This window comes from Heloderma suspectum, chromosome 5 (assembly GCF_057233095.1).
Source record: "Heloderma suspectum isolate Gila_16-S chromosome 5, 16-S_ref, whole genome shotgun sequence".
Classification (NCBI taxonomy): domain Eukaryota; kingdom Metazoa; phylum Chordata; class Lepidosauria; order Squamata; family Helodermatidae; genus Heloderma; species Heloderma suspectum.
The window spans coordinates 12,610,947-12,628,949 of NC_139462.1; positions in this window are offsets into that span (position 1 = coordinate 12,610,947).

Below are 18,003 nucleotides of genomic sequence, written 5' to 3' on the forward strand. Positions count from 1 at the left end.
TAAGGGAGAGATTATCCAGGTCAGCGACTGAACTCGTAAAGCTTCAATATTCCATTTACTGTCTATGCATTTCACACAGTTATTTATGTCTATTTACTACAATCCTTTCCCTTTTCCATTTACACTGGCTGGATTTAAAAAAAAAAGTGATGTGTGACAAAGTCTCAGGTACTTTATCTGGCCTGAAATCCAGAGGAAATGTGCCCAGTGTTTTCATCTTTAACAAATTCCAATAGAAACCATCCGATAGAATCCATATACCTTTGAACACCCATCTATGGCGATATCCTAATGAAACAGGCTGTGTGATATCTGTGGCATATGTGGCCGTACACTTCTGATTTATCATATTTCAATTTATTAGGATGTTGGGAAAACATCAGCATGTAACGAAATATACAGTAGATATTCAAATGTGGCTTTTTTGATGTGGCTGCAAAAAAGGCAAATGCTATTTTGGGCTGCATTCATAGAAGCATCGCTTCCAAATCCCGGGAAGTACTAGTTCTCCTCTACTCAGCACTGGTTAGGCCTCATCTGGAGTACTGTGTCCTTGAAGAAGACTGCATACAAACTGGAGAGGGTTCAGAGGAGGGCAACAGAGATGATCAGGGGACTGGAAACAAAGCCCTATGAGGAGAGACTGAAAGAACTGGGCACGTTGTTGCACAAAATGCTAGTTTTGCCCCCTGGAGGCTAGTCCAATTTGCCCCAAAGAGGAGAGTCAACTTCAGGCTGGGTCCAACTCGATTTTATTGTTTGCAAACAGTTCGACAAAGGAGCTCACGCTCAAAGCAGAGTCGACCCTGGGCGACCCTCGCGCTGCAGTTTTATCACTCAGCTTGCATTCCTCAGCCAGTGTGTTACTTTTGATTGGTTGCCAGCGGTTTGCTTAGCAACCTTGTCTTAGGGTTACTGCCTGCTCATTCCAGGCATGCGCAGCTCTTACAGTACTATGTGCTGCTTAAGACACATACAATGGCTTTTAGGTTACATTTTTACTACAATTCCCCCCTCAAAAGGCTTTTCTCAAATTTATACTCTCTTTGGTCCCGCGGTGGACTATGCACTTAAAGGCGCAAACTATTATTGCTGTGGCATTGATGGTTTTCTCTAAACAGCAAGTGAGGCCTAGGACGCTCTTGTTCTAGCTACTAGAATGTTGACAACAAAAACACTTTTTTTTTGAACTTTTGGAACTCAGTTTTGTTCCGTTCATCAGGAACCCTTGAAACGAGAGCGCCCTCTTTCTGTAGAGCTACTTGAGTCCTTTCAGGGGTTCATTATTCCAACGGTGACCTTCAGGTGGGTCAGCTTCCGGTGTGACCCTCTCTGGTGCAGGTGATGCCTTTATTCAGTGTGATGAATCCACTTCTTTTCTTTGGCGACTTTCATAGCAATGGGAGTGGTAAGTAGGATCTGAAACAGACCCTTCTGCTTCTTGGTAGGTGGTTCATCTTTCTAGGACTGGATTAGCACCTAATCGCTGGGATTGAGATTATGCACTGGAGCATATAAAGGCCAGGATTGGTGTGGTGTCGCAAACCTGTGAAAACAAAACAGACCGCAAAGCAGTAACATAACCTTGAATCTTAAAACTTTTACTTTTAAATTCACATTTAAGCTGTCAGCCATAGGTAATATCTGAGGTGGGCGCTTATGGAACGTTTAAAAGGTGTCAATTTAATACTTCCCTTGGGGGCGCACCATACTCGAGTCAAGGTGATTGGCAAGGCCTGTGGCCTTTCAACTTAATCTTTAAACAAATTCTAATGAGCATTGTCTTTAAGGCGCAGTTCTTCTTCTCAACTTGACTTGTAGATTGAGGTTTCCAAGGGGGGTGTAGCTTCTAGTTAGTTTGTTATGCCTGGGCCACTACTTGCGTCACTTGTCCAACAAAATGGGGCCCCTGATTTGATTCACTCTCTTTAGGTAACAAGAGCTTAGGGATTACTTTTTAACAGGATCTTGGCTACTGTCTGAGCGGTGCAGTCAATTGCTTTTATCATTACTAGCAGGTACCGATAGCCATGAGTCTGGGGCAACTCTGAAAAGTCAATTTGAAATCTCTGAAAAGGATAGTAAGCGCATGGGCGACTTCTCATTTGAGCTGGGGGCTCAAACATCTTTGAATCATTTTTGAGGCACAAAGGGCAGTCAGCCACTGTTCTCAGGTCTTGGTCTAACCTGAAGGAGGTGCTATCTGCCTCTGGCGCACCCAAAATCAGGGTGTTAAAGGGGGATGATCCCTTTATTAACTAACCATAATTTTTGAACTTCTCAACGAGCGGCTTCAAGCCTGCACAGGTGGCTTTTTTCAGAGGATACTGCCTTACGCACACAGGGCTCTCCCTTTTTAAAGAAGATTTTAATTTGTGTTATGCATTTGGTCGGGCAGGGGTTCTGTCTGCCCACACACATGGATTAACATTCTCTAAAATCTCAGTCCTTTTGGCCTCTGACACAATCTTGATTGCTTGAAGGGCCATTCGATAATTTGAGCCCTGCATTGCTGGCAGCTGTACTACAATCTGATTATCACTGAAGAAGATTTTAGCTTGCAGTTTTGTTAACAAGTCCCGCCCCAAGAGGGCAACCAGGTATGCAGATGAAACTACAAAGGCATGTTCCAGTATGTTATTTCCAGTCTTCGTGAGGAGGGGCTTACACACGGGCAATTTAGTTTGTTTGTTTTTTTCCCTTTAATTTCTTTTATAGTTAAATGCTTTCCACTTTCTCTTGCCTGGGGGCTTCACAGGGATCATAGAAAATGTGGCTCCAGTATCTACTAGGGCTTTACGGTCCTCGCCACCAACCCTTACTTTTACCTTGGGATTCTCCCGAGCGTTTGTTCATAGGGTGGTGGCCCTTCAGCTAGACTTCCCCCCAACCCCGGAGGATCCTGCCAGCATTTGGCAGCCTTCAGGGTGAGTCTCTTTTCTCTTTTCTTTCAGCTCTGGACAATCTTTCTTCCAATGTCTCTTCTCTCGGCAATACGCACATTTATTGAGCCCCGGTTGGTCCTTTCCTTTTCTCCCCCCCCCCCCGGTCGCTTCTGTGCTCTCAAGCTGCTGTTTATATCTCCGCCCATGGTGGCTGCCAGCATTGCCTTTTCCTTTTTCCAGGAATGGCACTTTTTTATGTGCTCTCATGTGCACCATAGCTCTGAAAACTTCATGATTTGGGGTCTGATAAGGCTAAAGCAGGCGATGATATTAAGGCTTGCTTCAATTTAAGAAAAGCCTTTTTTATTTTAATTGTCCACTTCTAGTGGGTAATATTTTTGTTAAAGCTTCATACGGGGGCTTCACCCCTTTTTATGGCTACTATAGCCTCCCTCTTGTAACAGGCACACTTATCTTTTGGCTTGCCTGTTCTGCAAATTATGTTTCAAATTCTCTGTGCCATGCACCAGTTTTAACTCTTTGTTTTCTCTGCAAGTTAGGCTGTTTGCCATTGCTTCGACAGAGACTTGCTTGCTTAGATCTTCAACGACACACATTTGGGATAAGCTTTCTTTCTTTTTTAAGCCTTTTTGTCTGCTACTTTCTTCTGCCTTCTTTTATACCTTTTTCATATCATTAAAATCTAACACCATGACTGGAAAACATCTGTTTTGTATAGTAGGGCATGGTAGAGCAGATCTAACCATTATACTGCTCCTCTGACTGCATGGTCAGGGCCCATCAAAATCAAGGGAAGGGCGTTCTCATATGTGGAAAGAATTCCAAGCCACCATTTTTGCATCGGCAACTCCACACTGCATGAGTTTTGGCAGAGTGTCAGGTTTGCCTCTGAGCAAATGGAACGTCAGAACAGTTCAGATTTTGAGAAAGAGCTGGAACACATGGGGCAGGAACTTTCTTAGGCTTCAGAAACACAGCTGGGCTTAGAAGTATCACGGGAGAGTGGGGGACTCTTTCTCTCTCACCTCTTAAGTTAAGAGAATTTGCTGCCCCCCTTTTTAAAGGGAAACTAACTTTCGTAGTTTCTCTTTGAACTTTTTGAAGGCTGTTTCCTTTGTAGTCTATGAATCTCGAGCAATTTGTATCTGTATGCTTCATTAGGGTAAATGAAATCAAAGCCTTGGAAATCATAGAATCATAGAATAGTAGGGTTGGAAGGGGCTTACAAGGCCATCGAGTCCAACCCCTTGCCCAGTGCAGGAATCTAAATCAGAGCATCCCTGACAGATGGCTGTCCAGCCTCGTCTTGAATGCCTCCAGGGTGGGAGAGCCCACCACCTCCCCAGGTAATTGGTTCCATTGTCGTATTGCTCTAACAGTTAGGACGTTTCTCCTGATGTTCAGCTGGAATCCAGCTTCCTGTCACTTGAGCCCATGATTCCGTGTCCTGCACTCTGGGATGATTGAGAAGAGATCCTGGCCTTCCTCTCTGGGACAACCTTTTAAGTACTTGAAGAGTGGTATCAGATCTCCTCTCAGTCTTCTCTTCTCAAGGCTAAATATACCCAGTTCTTTCAGTCAAATGCAGCTTTTTATCTGAGTGTTGAAATCACAAATCAAACTGTACACTGAGCTGATCACAAACACACAATCTACAACAACGGGAGTTTAAGGCTATGACAAGCCTCACAGTACTTTTTATGGCAAGTCTTTAACTGTCTAAAGTTCCAGTCCATGTGCAGAGTGCCTCTAACAAAGAAGGCTTTGGGCCAAAAAGAAGGGATGCTTTTAACAAAAGCTCTGTGTCTCTTTATCAGTTGGAATGGGGAAGGTGTAACCTTACACCTCTTCTAGATTCCTCCACAGATAACAACAGAGCAGTGCTGCTCAGCTTTTCAGCTGTGATGCTTTTCTTGGTTTTTTTTTACAAATCTCACTCTTTTGTCAGGTCCTCACAGACACCTTCCAGCCTCTCTGCTTGCTAAGGCTAAACCAGCCACGGCAAAGGGGGGTTAGGCAAGTCCCCCTTGGCTCTGCTCTGAGCAGGCTGACAGAGATAAGCTTACACAGACCCTGATATTTTAAGAACTTGCTCTGTCTTTGTTTAATGATTTTGCCACAGTCTTTAAGTCATCAAACAAATCTCTTTCTTCAGAAGTTGCAACTTTTTTAACTGCTTTTGCTTCTTCTAACAAACTTGGATACGGTGGCAGACAAACTGTCTCTGGCGGGCCCCCTCCCTCCCCCAACAACCTCTCCTCCCAACCTAACAGACCAAATCAGACCGGGGGGAGCTCAGGGCACCTTGGGCAGGGTCTCCCAGTCTTCAAGCTCCTTCTGTGGGGCTTGAATCAGGGAGAACAGGGGCTTTGGGCTTCACCTCGGAGCATACCATCATGACTTTACAATATTGAACTTTATATTCAACCTTTTCTCGCCTTCAGTGGATTTTGGTTGGCACTCATCCAAATGCTGATAACCTCACCTTCCCTGAGGCAAATTTATCTCTTACTACTTGATTCAGACACCACCCGGGGTCTCTTGCCCCTGTGGTCCTTTGCCAGTAACACATTTACACATTTACACTTCTGTAACTAAGGGGGATTCTTTCCGCACCAATTCAACCAACCATCAATATAGGCGAATTGATCCCATTGCCCATTATTCACCACATTTTTATATACAGCATTTACAAGATTTACACCAGAGGATCCTATGTCTGGCCAACTAATTCCAAATGCTAGCCATTCCAACTGACAGAGTGTAACCAGCTTGCCTTTCGACATCTTAGTACACGGAGTCTGACAAACCTCAGATGCTTGACTTTGCTAAAGTTCTTTAGCATGCATCCCAAGGGAGTGGCAGAGCTTTCTAAACGGGAGCTACCCATCCCCATTGTGCCTACCTCTATTTGAAACCATACACAGAGTCTGACAAACCTCAGACGCTCCGAAGGCAACTCAAACAGAAAGACAGAAGGGAAATCAAGTACTTACTCTGCCCAACACCCTAGTGCCGTCTTTTCAGACCCATTCAGCCTGGTTGACTCAATCAATGGAGTCCACGCCTTTAACCTCCTGGGTGTCCCGACCCCCGTTCTCTGGTGCCGTGGCAGACCTCAAAGGCGGTCCGGCGCGCCCCACAGGCACCTTTGCCGGTTCTGTCGTTTGACCCCAGGGTGGTCCAAGGGACTCCTGACTGCTCGCCAGTTTGTTGCACAAAATGCTAGTTTTGCCCCCTGGAGGCTAGTCCAATTTGCCCCAAAGAGGAGAGTCAACTTCAGGCTGGGTCCAACTCGATTTTATTGTTTGCAAACAGTTCGACAAAGGAGCTCACGCTCAAAGCAGAGTCGACCCTGGGCGACCCTCGCGCTGCAGTTTTATCACTCAGCTTGCATTCCTCAGCCAGTGTGTTACTTTTGATTGGTTGCCAGCGGTTTGCTTAGCAACCTTGTCTTAGGGTTACTGCCTGCTCATTCCAGGCATGCGCAGCTCTTACAGTACTATGTGCTGCTTAAGACACATACAATGGCTTTTAGGTTACATTTTTACTACAACGTTTAGCCTTGAGAAGAGAAGACTGAGGGGAGAGATGATAGTGCTCTTCAAGTACTTGAAAGGTTGTCACAGAAAGGAAGGCCAGGATCTCTTCTCCATCATCCCAGAGTGCAGGACACGGAAGAATGGGCTCAAGTTACAGGAAGCAAGATTCCGGCTGAACATCAGGAAAAAATTCCTGACTGTTAGAGCAATACGACAATGGAACCAATGACCTAGGGAGGTGGTGGGCTCTCCCACACTGGAGGCATTCAAGATGAGGCTGGACAGCCATCTGTCAGGGATGCTCTGACTTGGATTCCTGCATTGAGCAGGGGGTTGGACTCGATGGCCTTGTAGGCCCCTTCCAACCCTACTATTCTATGATTCTATGATCAATGCACATAAAAAAATAGTTATTAAACTAGGGATGTAAGAACTCACCCTAGCTCATTTTCTCCAGGCACTCACCGAAGCAGTGCCCCTGCTCGCACCCCTCCCCCCGGACCCGTGCTCAGGCAGCCCAGGATACAATCCCTCTAATATTGGGCTTAACTGCAAACTGTGTGTATTTAAAATTAAATGTGCACATTTTTTAACGTCCTGTTTTACGTAGAAATCAAAGACACGAAAATGGTGGGCGCTCACCGAATGGGATCGCGGTGAGTCCTGGAGAGCATGAGTGAGCACAAGAGGGGGGTGAACAAGGAGTGTCTCGGTGAGTGCAGTCCAGGGGTCATGAGCGGGGAGAGCCTGACGAATTCCCAGACCCAGTTGGGTTCCCATGACATCCCTATCTTAAACGGAATGGCAAAAATTCAGTCCTAATTTTGGATCATTTGGAACCAAGAAGATCGTCCGAATTTTGGACGATCTTCTTGGAACTGCTTTCCTGAATGCACAATTAATGAAATTCCTGATTGACAGTTTTAAATCTTTGTTAGGCTTGGCAATTTTAGAGCAGGGCTGACAAACAAGGCCAGCCCCACCATTAAGCAAAGTGAGGCAGTCGCTTTCACGTGGCAGATGCTGGGAGATGGCAGCAAGGTGGTGGAGGAGAGAGCTGCATGTGCCTTCTGGCCTGCTATGTACCCTCTAAGCTAGCTTGTTGCCTTCAGGTGCAGTGTAAGATGCTGTCCCACCACTAGCATTGTGGAAAGATTCACCTGCCAGACTAGTCAGCTTCTGTACATGGAATGGAAGCGGCCGCCATCTTGACCTTCGCCTCAAACTGCAAAACATATTGGGCCAGTCCTTGTGCAAAAAGTGTGGCCCCTGGGCTGCAGGAAACCCTGAAGCCCTGTCTGGTCGCCCCCAGTCTCCTAGCATTGCTGAAAAAAAAATGGGGAGAGACACTCAAGGAAAGGGCACTATTGTTCCTGCTACAAAGCAGGAACCTCATACCTAGAGTGTCCCAGGAAGCAGTGATTGAAGCCGGTTCTTGCCTACTTCCTGGGATGCTCTAGGAATGATAGACCCTTCCTCTAGAGTATATTTTCCGCTCTCTCTCCTCCCCCCCCCCCGGTCATGTTATAATGGCTGAAGTGAATAGGGGGCTTTAGTACTTTGATGTGTTGCTCCTGGGGAGAGTGTGACAAGGGTGTGTGTGTATGTGTGTGTACTATGAGTGTGCATGTGTGTATCTGCAGCCGCTGCCACCCCAGCAGACAGCTGATGTGGTCCCTGGGGCCATAAAGGTCATGTGCCCCTGTTTTATAGACTACCTACTCCCCTTTGTCTCATGGTGATTCCTTGGTGTTCACAGAAGTGGCTGAACAAAGTACACTGAATCCAGAAAGTGAATGTCTTGGCAAACTTGGCTGAGTCATAAAGAGATAGTCCCCTGACTATGCAGCCAGAAATATAAAACAGCAGAACAAATACGGACAGGCTTAGAATAGAATGAAACAACTACTACTGCAAAACATAATGAACATGCTAGTCTTTTTATGCACAAGAAACTCAGGCTAAAAAGGAAACTTCTTTGGTTCCATCTGGCTACTAGGCAACACCCCCCCCCCTTGTGATCCATGTTTGCACCCTAAGCTCTCTGATGCATCCAGAGCTGTTAATTACATCTGCACTCCGAGTGACCCTTGGTTTTGCACCACTTTGCAGACTTCAGGAACAAATAAAGCTTTAACTTGCACCATTTTTTTTTAATGTGATCTCCTGCCACCACTATTCTAACACTTAGATCTAAGGATTCTCTCTCTGGCATACACACGTACATCACTGAAACTCTCACTACTTGATTATTCAACTGGTAATCGGGTTGATTCACACTATTGTTGTATTTCTGAACATTTGTTTATGCAACAATCCTGTCCAGATGTTCATGTAACGAGTATTGTGTGACACATGGTAGCAGGGGCTTGGGATCATGCCGCCTAGCCTTGCTGCCTTGCTATACCCAACCTCCCTGCATGGGAAGGACCAGCGAAATTCTTTCTCTGCCATAAGTGAGCCAGTGACCCAAAGCAATCGTAATAAAGGTCCAGAAATCCTGACTCTTTAGCTGGAGATCAATTAAGTAGCAGAAGTTAGGATTTTAGAATCTCTATTAGCAGAGCTTCCAGTATTTATTCAGTAATCTTATTTGATCCTAGGTTTTTATTCAACATCTTGCTTGGACTAAAACTGCATCTTCAGGTTTTAAAGGGGAGTCAGTTGAGGAGCACCTAATTTTTGATAAACAGTTTCAGTCAATGCATTCTGCTTCGGCATTCAACTGCTGGGAGTTATTCTGTATAACTTATAATCCTGTGCAGTGACCAGAGTCAACCAAGCTCAACTTGTCCTTGTGAGAAGTGTTTCCAGTGTGAAAAAACCCAAGGGCAAAATGAACCAATTCAGTGGTTTTAGATTTTCGACCTTCAGCAAAAATCTCTTCGACTTTGACCTGTCTACCAAGCCATGGAACATCTGCAAGTTGCAGAGAAATCTGGGGAATGTTCTAGCTACAGTGTATTTGTTTATGTTTTTAACATAAAAAACAGTCTTGCAATGGATAGTGCAAGCTTCTCTGCATATTATATTCTGTAGGTCAGAATGCAATGCTACATAGCCTGGTTTTTGTTGTGGTTGTTGTTGCTCTATACAGTTCAGGTCACATGCTTTGCAGTGGACTGTGGATGAGAAACTTCCTTACTGGTCTAGCTGGTTTTACCCCCCTGTAGATTGGGGTGGACAGCCTTTGGGACTAGGGCTGCATGTGCCTTTCAGCCCAATTTCAAAAGCCCTCTTCTAACAATTGGTTCAGACTTCTGGAAAGAGCAATCTGTCGCTCCCCTGGCATCCAGCTGGGTGGGGAGGAAGAGGGGAAAGAGAAGGGGGTGTCAGAAAGAGAGAGAGAGAGAGAGAGCAAGAGAGAGAGAGAGAGGTGGAGACACTACCCGCTTTTGGTTCTAACCCCACTCACTGCTGGCTTCACCATTCCCATCACTAGCATGCGGTCCCTGTCAGATAGGGATGTATGAGAAATTTCTTTCAGTTTGTTATTGATGAAGATTACCAGTTGTTTTCTGGGCCAAATTCAAGGTGTTGGTTTTGACCTTTAAAACCCTATATGGTTCTGGCCCAGCCTATCTTAAGGAGCACCTCTAGCAATGCCAGACAGGCCGCTCAACAAGATCAGCCTCGGATGGCCTTCTCTCTGTCCCATCAGCCAGGACAGCTAGGCTGGTGAGGACGAGGGAGAGGGCCTTCTCTGTGGTGGCCCCCACTCTGTGGAACTCCCTCCCTAGGGAACTCCGCCATGCTCCCTCTTTAATGAGCTTCCGCCACACATTAAAACATGGTTGTTCAGGCAGGCATTTGGGGTGGGTTAGGGTATTTTTAAAAATATGATGTTTTTAATCTAGAATGTTATTGTTTAAAACTGTTTCTATTATTGTACATTGCCCAGAGTGGCTGGGTGGTGTACCAGCCAGCCAGATGGGCGAGTAATCCATTTATTTAATTAATTAATAAATATTTGCCCAGACCAAATACAGACTTGGATGCAATCTGTTTTTTGAAGTCCTGAGATTGCAGTGTGATTTGAGGATCAAAAACCTGCGTTTGACAGCATGCATACATTTGAAAAATGGGCATGAAAAAACAAACATTCTTTTGAAAATTGCACACAAATACAATTTAATCAATGGGAGAAGAATATGTACATTTCAAAGATGAGCAGAATTGATGTGTACATTTAGAAAAATACACATGAAAATACACATGAATTTTCAGGCAGAAAGAAAGAAAAAAGTACGCAACCTAATGCAGACTCAAATCAGAACAAGGTTTGAGATGGGAATTGGAGAACTCTGGTGAGCTCAAGTTTTGCTGATTTGAAAATCCCTACTGACAGATTTATTTACTTACTTACTTACTTACTTACTTACTCACTTACTTACTTATAATATTTATATACCTCTCCACATCAGAAGATTTAGGTGCGGTGAACAACAAGATAAAATAATAAAAAACAGGTTAAAAGAGTTAAAACATTAAAAATAAAAGACAAATCCTGCTAAGGTGGAATTTAATAAACTGCAACTGGTCATGCAAGGAAGGCCTCTCGACATAACGTCTTCAGGAGACGCTGGAAGGAACACAATGTTGATGCCTGCCTGACCTCCAAAGGCAGGGAGTTCTCCATAGGAAGATTACCCCTGAAGGACATCACAGGAAAAAAAAAGTGTTCCTAGCCCAGTTGTAACTCAATTTGCTGGCAAACCCAGATCTTTGAAGTCTTCCATGTCCCAGGTTCATGACTTACTGTGCCGACCTGAGCCAAGAGAGGAAAAACAAACAGATATTTACTTTGACATTGTTACGGTGGTGTTTTTGACTGTGTGGCAAATCATTTCAATACAAACAGTTTGACTCATAGCTTCAAGCAGTCACCCACACAGGCAGCTGCATACATGATTTGATCCATGTAGCCTCATATGATGCACAGATACTCAGATGCAAATCCCACTGAGTTCAGTGGGACTTTCTTTCCAGCCCATTTCCACACTAAACTGCACCTAAAAACAAAATCAACAACCTTCATGAAACTGTGCATTTAGATATGAGTATCTATCTATCTATCATCTATCTATCTATCTATCTATCTATCTATCTATCTATCTATCTATCTATCGTATGCATTTCTAAACATACAGTAAGTATGCAGAATTTGATGCATCTATATGGCTGGGAATTGCACTGTGACATTCAGAGAAGTGCAAATGCTGGCTGGGTATAATGGGAGTAGGGTTGTGCGAACTCACCCCCGTCTGGGCTCTCCAGGCACCTGCCTGGCCCCTGGCCCTGTTCGCTGGTCCCCAGATGGCGCTCAAGCCCCTCCCATTGTCAGTGAGCAGCCTGTACTCACCCCAGCAGCCCTGTTGAGCTCTGCAGTCACCATTTAAAAATAAAATAAAATGGTGAACGTAAACATGTGCATGTTTTTGCATGCGCGAAAATGCACATTTTTTGCAAATCCGCATATTCTGATGTGTGAAATGGACATTTTTGCAAAGGTACACATTAGTGCGTGTGCGAAAATGTGCATTTTTCTGAAAATGGGCATTTCTGCACACACACAAATATGCATGTTTGCAAAAATGCACATTTTTGCATACGTGAATATGTGCATTTGGAAAATGATCATTTTCGTGTGTGCACAAATTTGTGCATTTATGTGATCACCATTTTATTTCTCTAAAAATGGCGACCACAAAGCTCGACGAGGCTGCTGGGGTAAGTGCAGGCCATTCGCCCGCACCAGTGGTAGCAATGGATGAACAAGCAATGTGCAAGATTGCCCAGGTTATCCTAACATTGCCTCACCACTCACCCCATACCCTGTTTGCGACTGCTGCTCATTCGGCACAAATGGGAAACTTGTGCAAATTGAGCAGCAATTAAATGGGAGATTTGCAAAAGTTTCCTCAAAATCCTAATTTGCACAACTTTGCTCCAAAGACTAAAACAGGGCTGCTTCAGACCACAGAGGACATTTGCGCAAATGAGGACATTTGCGCAAATTGGGCTAGGAATCAGGAATGAGATGAGCACGAGCACGTGCTCAACAATTTAAGAATATTTTCTGCCGACACATCCTCACCCTCGTGCTCATGTTCAGAACTTCAAACAAGGTATGTTCACCTGTTTTCCAAGTAAAAAAAAATGAAATTCTCATACATTCCTACATTTTGGGGAAGGCTGTGCTTGCCTAAACCAGGACACAGCAATAGCAGCAGTAACTAGGGATATACGAATCCCTTACCTGTTCCGGTCAGGGCATCTGCTGGAGGGGGGGAGGTGCTCCATCCCTCCCCCCAGAATCCTCCACGGGGGGGAGGTGATCCAGTCCTCCCCTCCCAGAATCCTGCCCAGCCAGCTCTGCTCCGCAGCGCCTCTGCGGAGCAGCCGGCCAGGGCTGTCCACAGCCGGACTTCTGGCCATGGACGGGCTGCTGCAGATGCAAATGGCGGCCGGCGTAGCAGCCACCATTTGCGTCCTTCCAGGCTGCCATGATAGGCTATGTAAGAATTTACATAGCCTATCACAGCATGCCCCCCAAAAAAAAACAGTGTACGCAAATGGCGGCAACTATGGCGGCCACCATTTGCGTTCCCTATTTTTCCCCGTTCTAGCCTACGTAAATATTTACATAGGCAATTACGGCAAAAAAAAGGGAACTGCAAATAGCGTAGTGGGTGCTATTTGCATTTCTTTCTTTTTTTGCCGTAAAAGCCTATGTAAATATTTATGCAGGATAACACATAAATTGTTACGTAGCCTATCACAGCTTGAAGGACAGCAATGGCTGCTGCAGCAGCCCGGCTGCGGCTGGCCAGGAGACCAGCCGCCGCTGGAGCAGCTGCCGCCGCCGGAGCAGCCACATCCGCCCCAGGTAAGTGCCGTCCCGGGGGATTCCATGGGGGGGGGCAGGAGACCGTTCCGCCACGGATTCCGGGGGGCTGGATTCTACAGAATCTGGCCTCACTGGAATCCATGATAGGGATGTACGAAAGTCATTTACCTTCCGCAGATTATGTTGATGGTGGGGGGGGAGGCGTTCCGTCCCTCCCCCTGGAATCCTGGCTGGGGGGGAGGTGCTCTGTTCCTCCCCCCGGAATCCTGGCCAGGCCAGAGCCGTCCGCAGCTGGATTTCCGGCCACGGAGGGCTCTGGGTAAAAACAAAACAAAAAAAACAGCGCGTACGCAAATGGCAGCAGCTACGGCTGCTGCATTTGCGTTCCTTCTTTTTACCATCTTAATCTACGTAAATATTTACATAGACTATGATGGCGAAAATCAAGGGGAATGCAAATAGCGTAGTGGGCGCTATTTGCGTCCCCTTTTGATTCGCCGTTTTAGCCTATGTAAAGATTTACTTAGGCTAAAATGGTGAATGAAAAAGGGACGAAAATAGTGCTTGCTACGCTATTTACCTTCCCCTTGATTTTCGCCTTTTTAGCCTATGTAAAGATTTTTTTTTAAAACCCACCCCCAACCATGATAGGCTACGTAAATCTTTACGTAGCCTATCACATCTTCCCCCCACACACACAAGCCTGGAAATGGCTGTGGCGGCAGCCGGTCGGAAGACCGGCCGCCGCCTTTGCCACAGCCGCTGCCGGAGCCACTGCCAGAGCAGTCGCCACCCGGAAGATCCACCGCAGGTAAGTCTCATCCCGGGGGGGATCCGCGGGGGTGGCGGGGGGGTGGCAGGCCATTCCGACACAGATTTCGGGGGGCTGAATGCACTGGCATTCGGCCTCACCGAGATCCGTGGTGGAATTCTCTGACATCCCTAATCCATGGTGGAATTCTCCGCCATCCCTAGCAGTAACTAAGAGGGAAAATCATGAAACGCAATGTGTACTTTTGGCTCAGCCCTTGCTCTCTGCTGCTGAAAACATATCAATGAAATGGCATATTTTCCACCATTAGTTCCACATACATGAGCCCTCCCCACTATTTGCAATCATGGATGATTAAAAAGAATAAAACGGAAGCATAGTGTTTCCTCTTAGTGGCTATCTTGCACATAATGCCTTTTTATTATGTGATAATCAGCACATCTTCCATTCCATTAGAATATATAGCACGGGGAGGCAGGAGTTGCCACCTTCCTTCCATTATAATGAATTTATAGCTTGGCGGAACTCTCAGACTGTAGCAATGACTCGTCCACAGGCACACTTTGTCCAAATATATTGCACAGTGAAACGCGAGATGTGCTGACTCCTGAGAAAATAACTGAAGTGGATTTTAAAATAAGCAAATGCCACCCTATAAAAATGACACTAAAATAACTTTCAGGCCTTTGGGTAGGAGACACTGAAGCAAAGAAACTAAAAATAATCTCATTAATGCAGATAACATTTTCCCATTCAGGATATTCAAGAATTACCTTCATCACTTATGTCGAAGGTGGGGAACCTTTTCCCCATTGAAGTTTGCATTACCTTGGTCAAAACCAAGAGAGCCAGGGCCTGCAGGAGAAGCCACCACCACCGCCACCGGGGAAGAGGCATGCTTGCTGCCTCTGGGCCTGCTGCTGCTGCCTCTGGGCCTGCTGCTGCCGCCGCTGGGCCTGCTGCTGCCGCCGCTGCCACCACCACCAGGCCTTCCTTGTGGACTTCTGCCTGGCAGACCGCCAGTCCCTGCAGGACCAGGCCCCCAGGTACCGAGCCAGCTGTGCTGCTCCACCTGCCCCCCCCTGGAGGGGCTACATAAGCTGGCTGGCTGAGGTGGCCTGGGAGAGCCAGGGCCTGCAGGAGAAGACACCACCACCACCACCACCACCACCACCACCGGGGAAGAGGCGTGCTTGCCGCCGCTGGGCCTGCTGCTGCCGCCGCTGCCACCACCACCAGGCCTTCCTTGTGGACTTCTGCCTGGCAGACCACCAGTCCCTGCAGGACCAGGCCCCCAGGTACCGAGCCAGCTGTGCTGCTCCACCAGCCCCTCCCTGGAGGGGCTACATAAGCTGGCTGGCTGAGGTGGCCTGGGAGAGCCAGGGCCTGCAGGAGAAGCCACCACCACCACCACCACCACCACCACTACTGGGGAAGAGGCGTGCTTGCCGCCGCTGGGCCTGCTGCCGCCGTCGCCGCTACCACCGCCACCAGGCCTTCCCTGTGGACTCCTGCCTGGCATTTTTAAGGGGATTTTAATTGTTTTGTTTGTTTGTTTTATTTTGTTGGGGGGGATTTTGTTGTGTTTTTAGGGGTGGGTAGCCTGCCTGATAGGCGGGAGCGAGGGGGCATGTGTCCACCTGATGGAGGCAGTGGGGGGAGTGTTGGGGGCCAGAACATACCGAGGCTGGGCGGCAGGCACTGGCGGAGCGCTAGGGGCAGGCCATGCCAGGTAAGGGGAACAAGGGAGAGATGTGTAGTATCTGTCCCCTGCTCCGGGCCTGTCCAGAGCCAAAGGATGGCTGGGGGAGGCGTGACCCCATCTTCTGGCCTTCGTTTGCTGCTCTGCAATGCCAGGTCTGTTACCCAGAAAACCTCCCTCATCCATGACATGATCCTGGATGAGGGTACAGACCTGGCATGTATTACGGAGACCTGGCTGGCCGAGGCTGCTGCTCCAACCCTTGCAGCCATGTGTCCAGCTGGATTTTCGTATGCACAGCAGCCGAGGCCTGGGGATCGGGGAGGGGGAGTGGCTGTTATCTACCGAGAGTCCTTGGTCTTCACCAGACCCCCTCTCCGGGAGACCAAGGTTGTTGAGTGCATGTACTGGAGGTTGGGCCCGAAGGGCAGTCTGGGGATTCTGCTCGTGTACCGTCCACCCCGCTGCACGACTGACTCCCTGGCCGAGGTGCTTGAGGTGGTCTCTGATGTGCGTGTACAGTCCCCTAACTTACTGGTGTTGGGGGACTTCAACGTACATTCGGAGGCCATCCTCACAGGGACTTCATGGAGACCATGGCCTCCTGGGAGCTGCACCATATTCTAACTGGGCCCACCCATGTAGCCGGTCATGCACTAGACCTTGTGTTTGTTTCTGGAGAAGTGGGGAGTGATCTGGAAGTCGGGGGTATATCCACCACCCCCTTGTCATGGTCAGATCACTATCTGGTGATGATGGACTTCTCGGTTCCACAACCCCTCCGCAGGGGTGGAGGACCCATTAAAATGGTCCGCCCCAGGCGTCTTATGGATCCAAATGGATTCCTGAATGTGCTTGGGGATTCTCTGGGGCATGCCAACGGCCACTCAGTTGAGACCCTGGTGGGTGGGTGGAATGCCGCAATCACTGGGGCATTAGATCAGGTGGCTCCGAAACGCCCTCTCCCCCTGAACAGGGCTCGGACTGCACCATGGTTCAATCTGCAGTTACGAGCTCTGAAACAGGAGGTGAGATGGCTAGAGCGCCGGTGGCGGAAGTCTCGCTCCAAAGACGATCAGACACGGGCCAGAGCTATATCTTCAGCCTATCACATGGCGGTGAAGGCAGCAAAAAAGGAATATTATGCTGCCTCCATCGCGTCTGCAGAGTGCTGCCCCAGGAGGCTGTTCCTAGTGGTCCGGAGCCTGGTCGGTCCTGTGGCTCCGGAACCACTGGAGCATTCTAAGGCCTCCTGTGAGGCTTTGGCAAGGCACTTTGCAGATAAAATTGATCAGATTAGGTGTGTTACTCTGCACACTGTGGATACAGTTAGTGAGCAAGAGGCGGCCTGTGGCAAACCGGTTTTGTGGGATCAGTTCCAGCTTCTTCCTCCTGATGAAGTGGACAAGGTGCTTTCATCTGTAAGGCCGACCACCTGCTTACTTGATCCTTGCCCATCTTGGCTCATTATGAGCTGCAGAGAGAGACTGGGTGAGGGGATCAAGGCGGTGGTGAACGCCTCCCTTGAGGAGGGAGTGATGCCATCAGCCCTCAAGGAGGCAGTGATAAGACTGTTCTTAAAGAAGCCCTCCTTGGATCCTCAAGTTCTGAACAACTTTCGCCCAGTCTCAAATCTGCCATTTTTGGGCAAGGTGATTGAGCGGGTGGTGGCGGTGCAGTTGAAGGCACACTTGGAAGAAACTGATTATCTAGACCCATTTCAGTCGGGCTTCAGGCCTGGGCATGCGACAGAAACGGCCTTGGTCGCCTTGGTGGATGATATGAGGAGGGCTCTGGATAGGGGTGAATGCTCCTTCCTTGTTCCCCTCGACCTCTCAGCGGCTTTTGATACCATTGACCACGGTATCCTCCTGGACCGCCTGGAGGGGTTGGGCATTGGAGACACTGTATTGCGGTGGTTCCGGTCCTTCCTCTCCGGGAGGTACCAGAGGGTAGCACTGGGAGAGGAGGTTTCGGACCCGTGGCCACTTACTTGTGGGGTGCCACAGGGTTCCATCCTCTCCCCGATGCTATTTAACATCTATGTGAAGCCACTGGGGGCTATCATCAGGAGGTTTGGGGTACAGTGTCATCAACTGCACCCCTCTCTGTTAGTGTTTGGCAGAGAGAGGCACAGTTGCTCTATGTGGTGGCAGTGGTGGTGGGAGAGGCCCTCTCCCATTGCTGCCACCACCCAGAGCATCTGCGGCCCTCTCTGCTGGTGTTCAGCG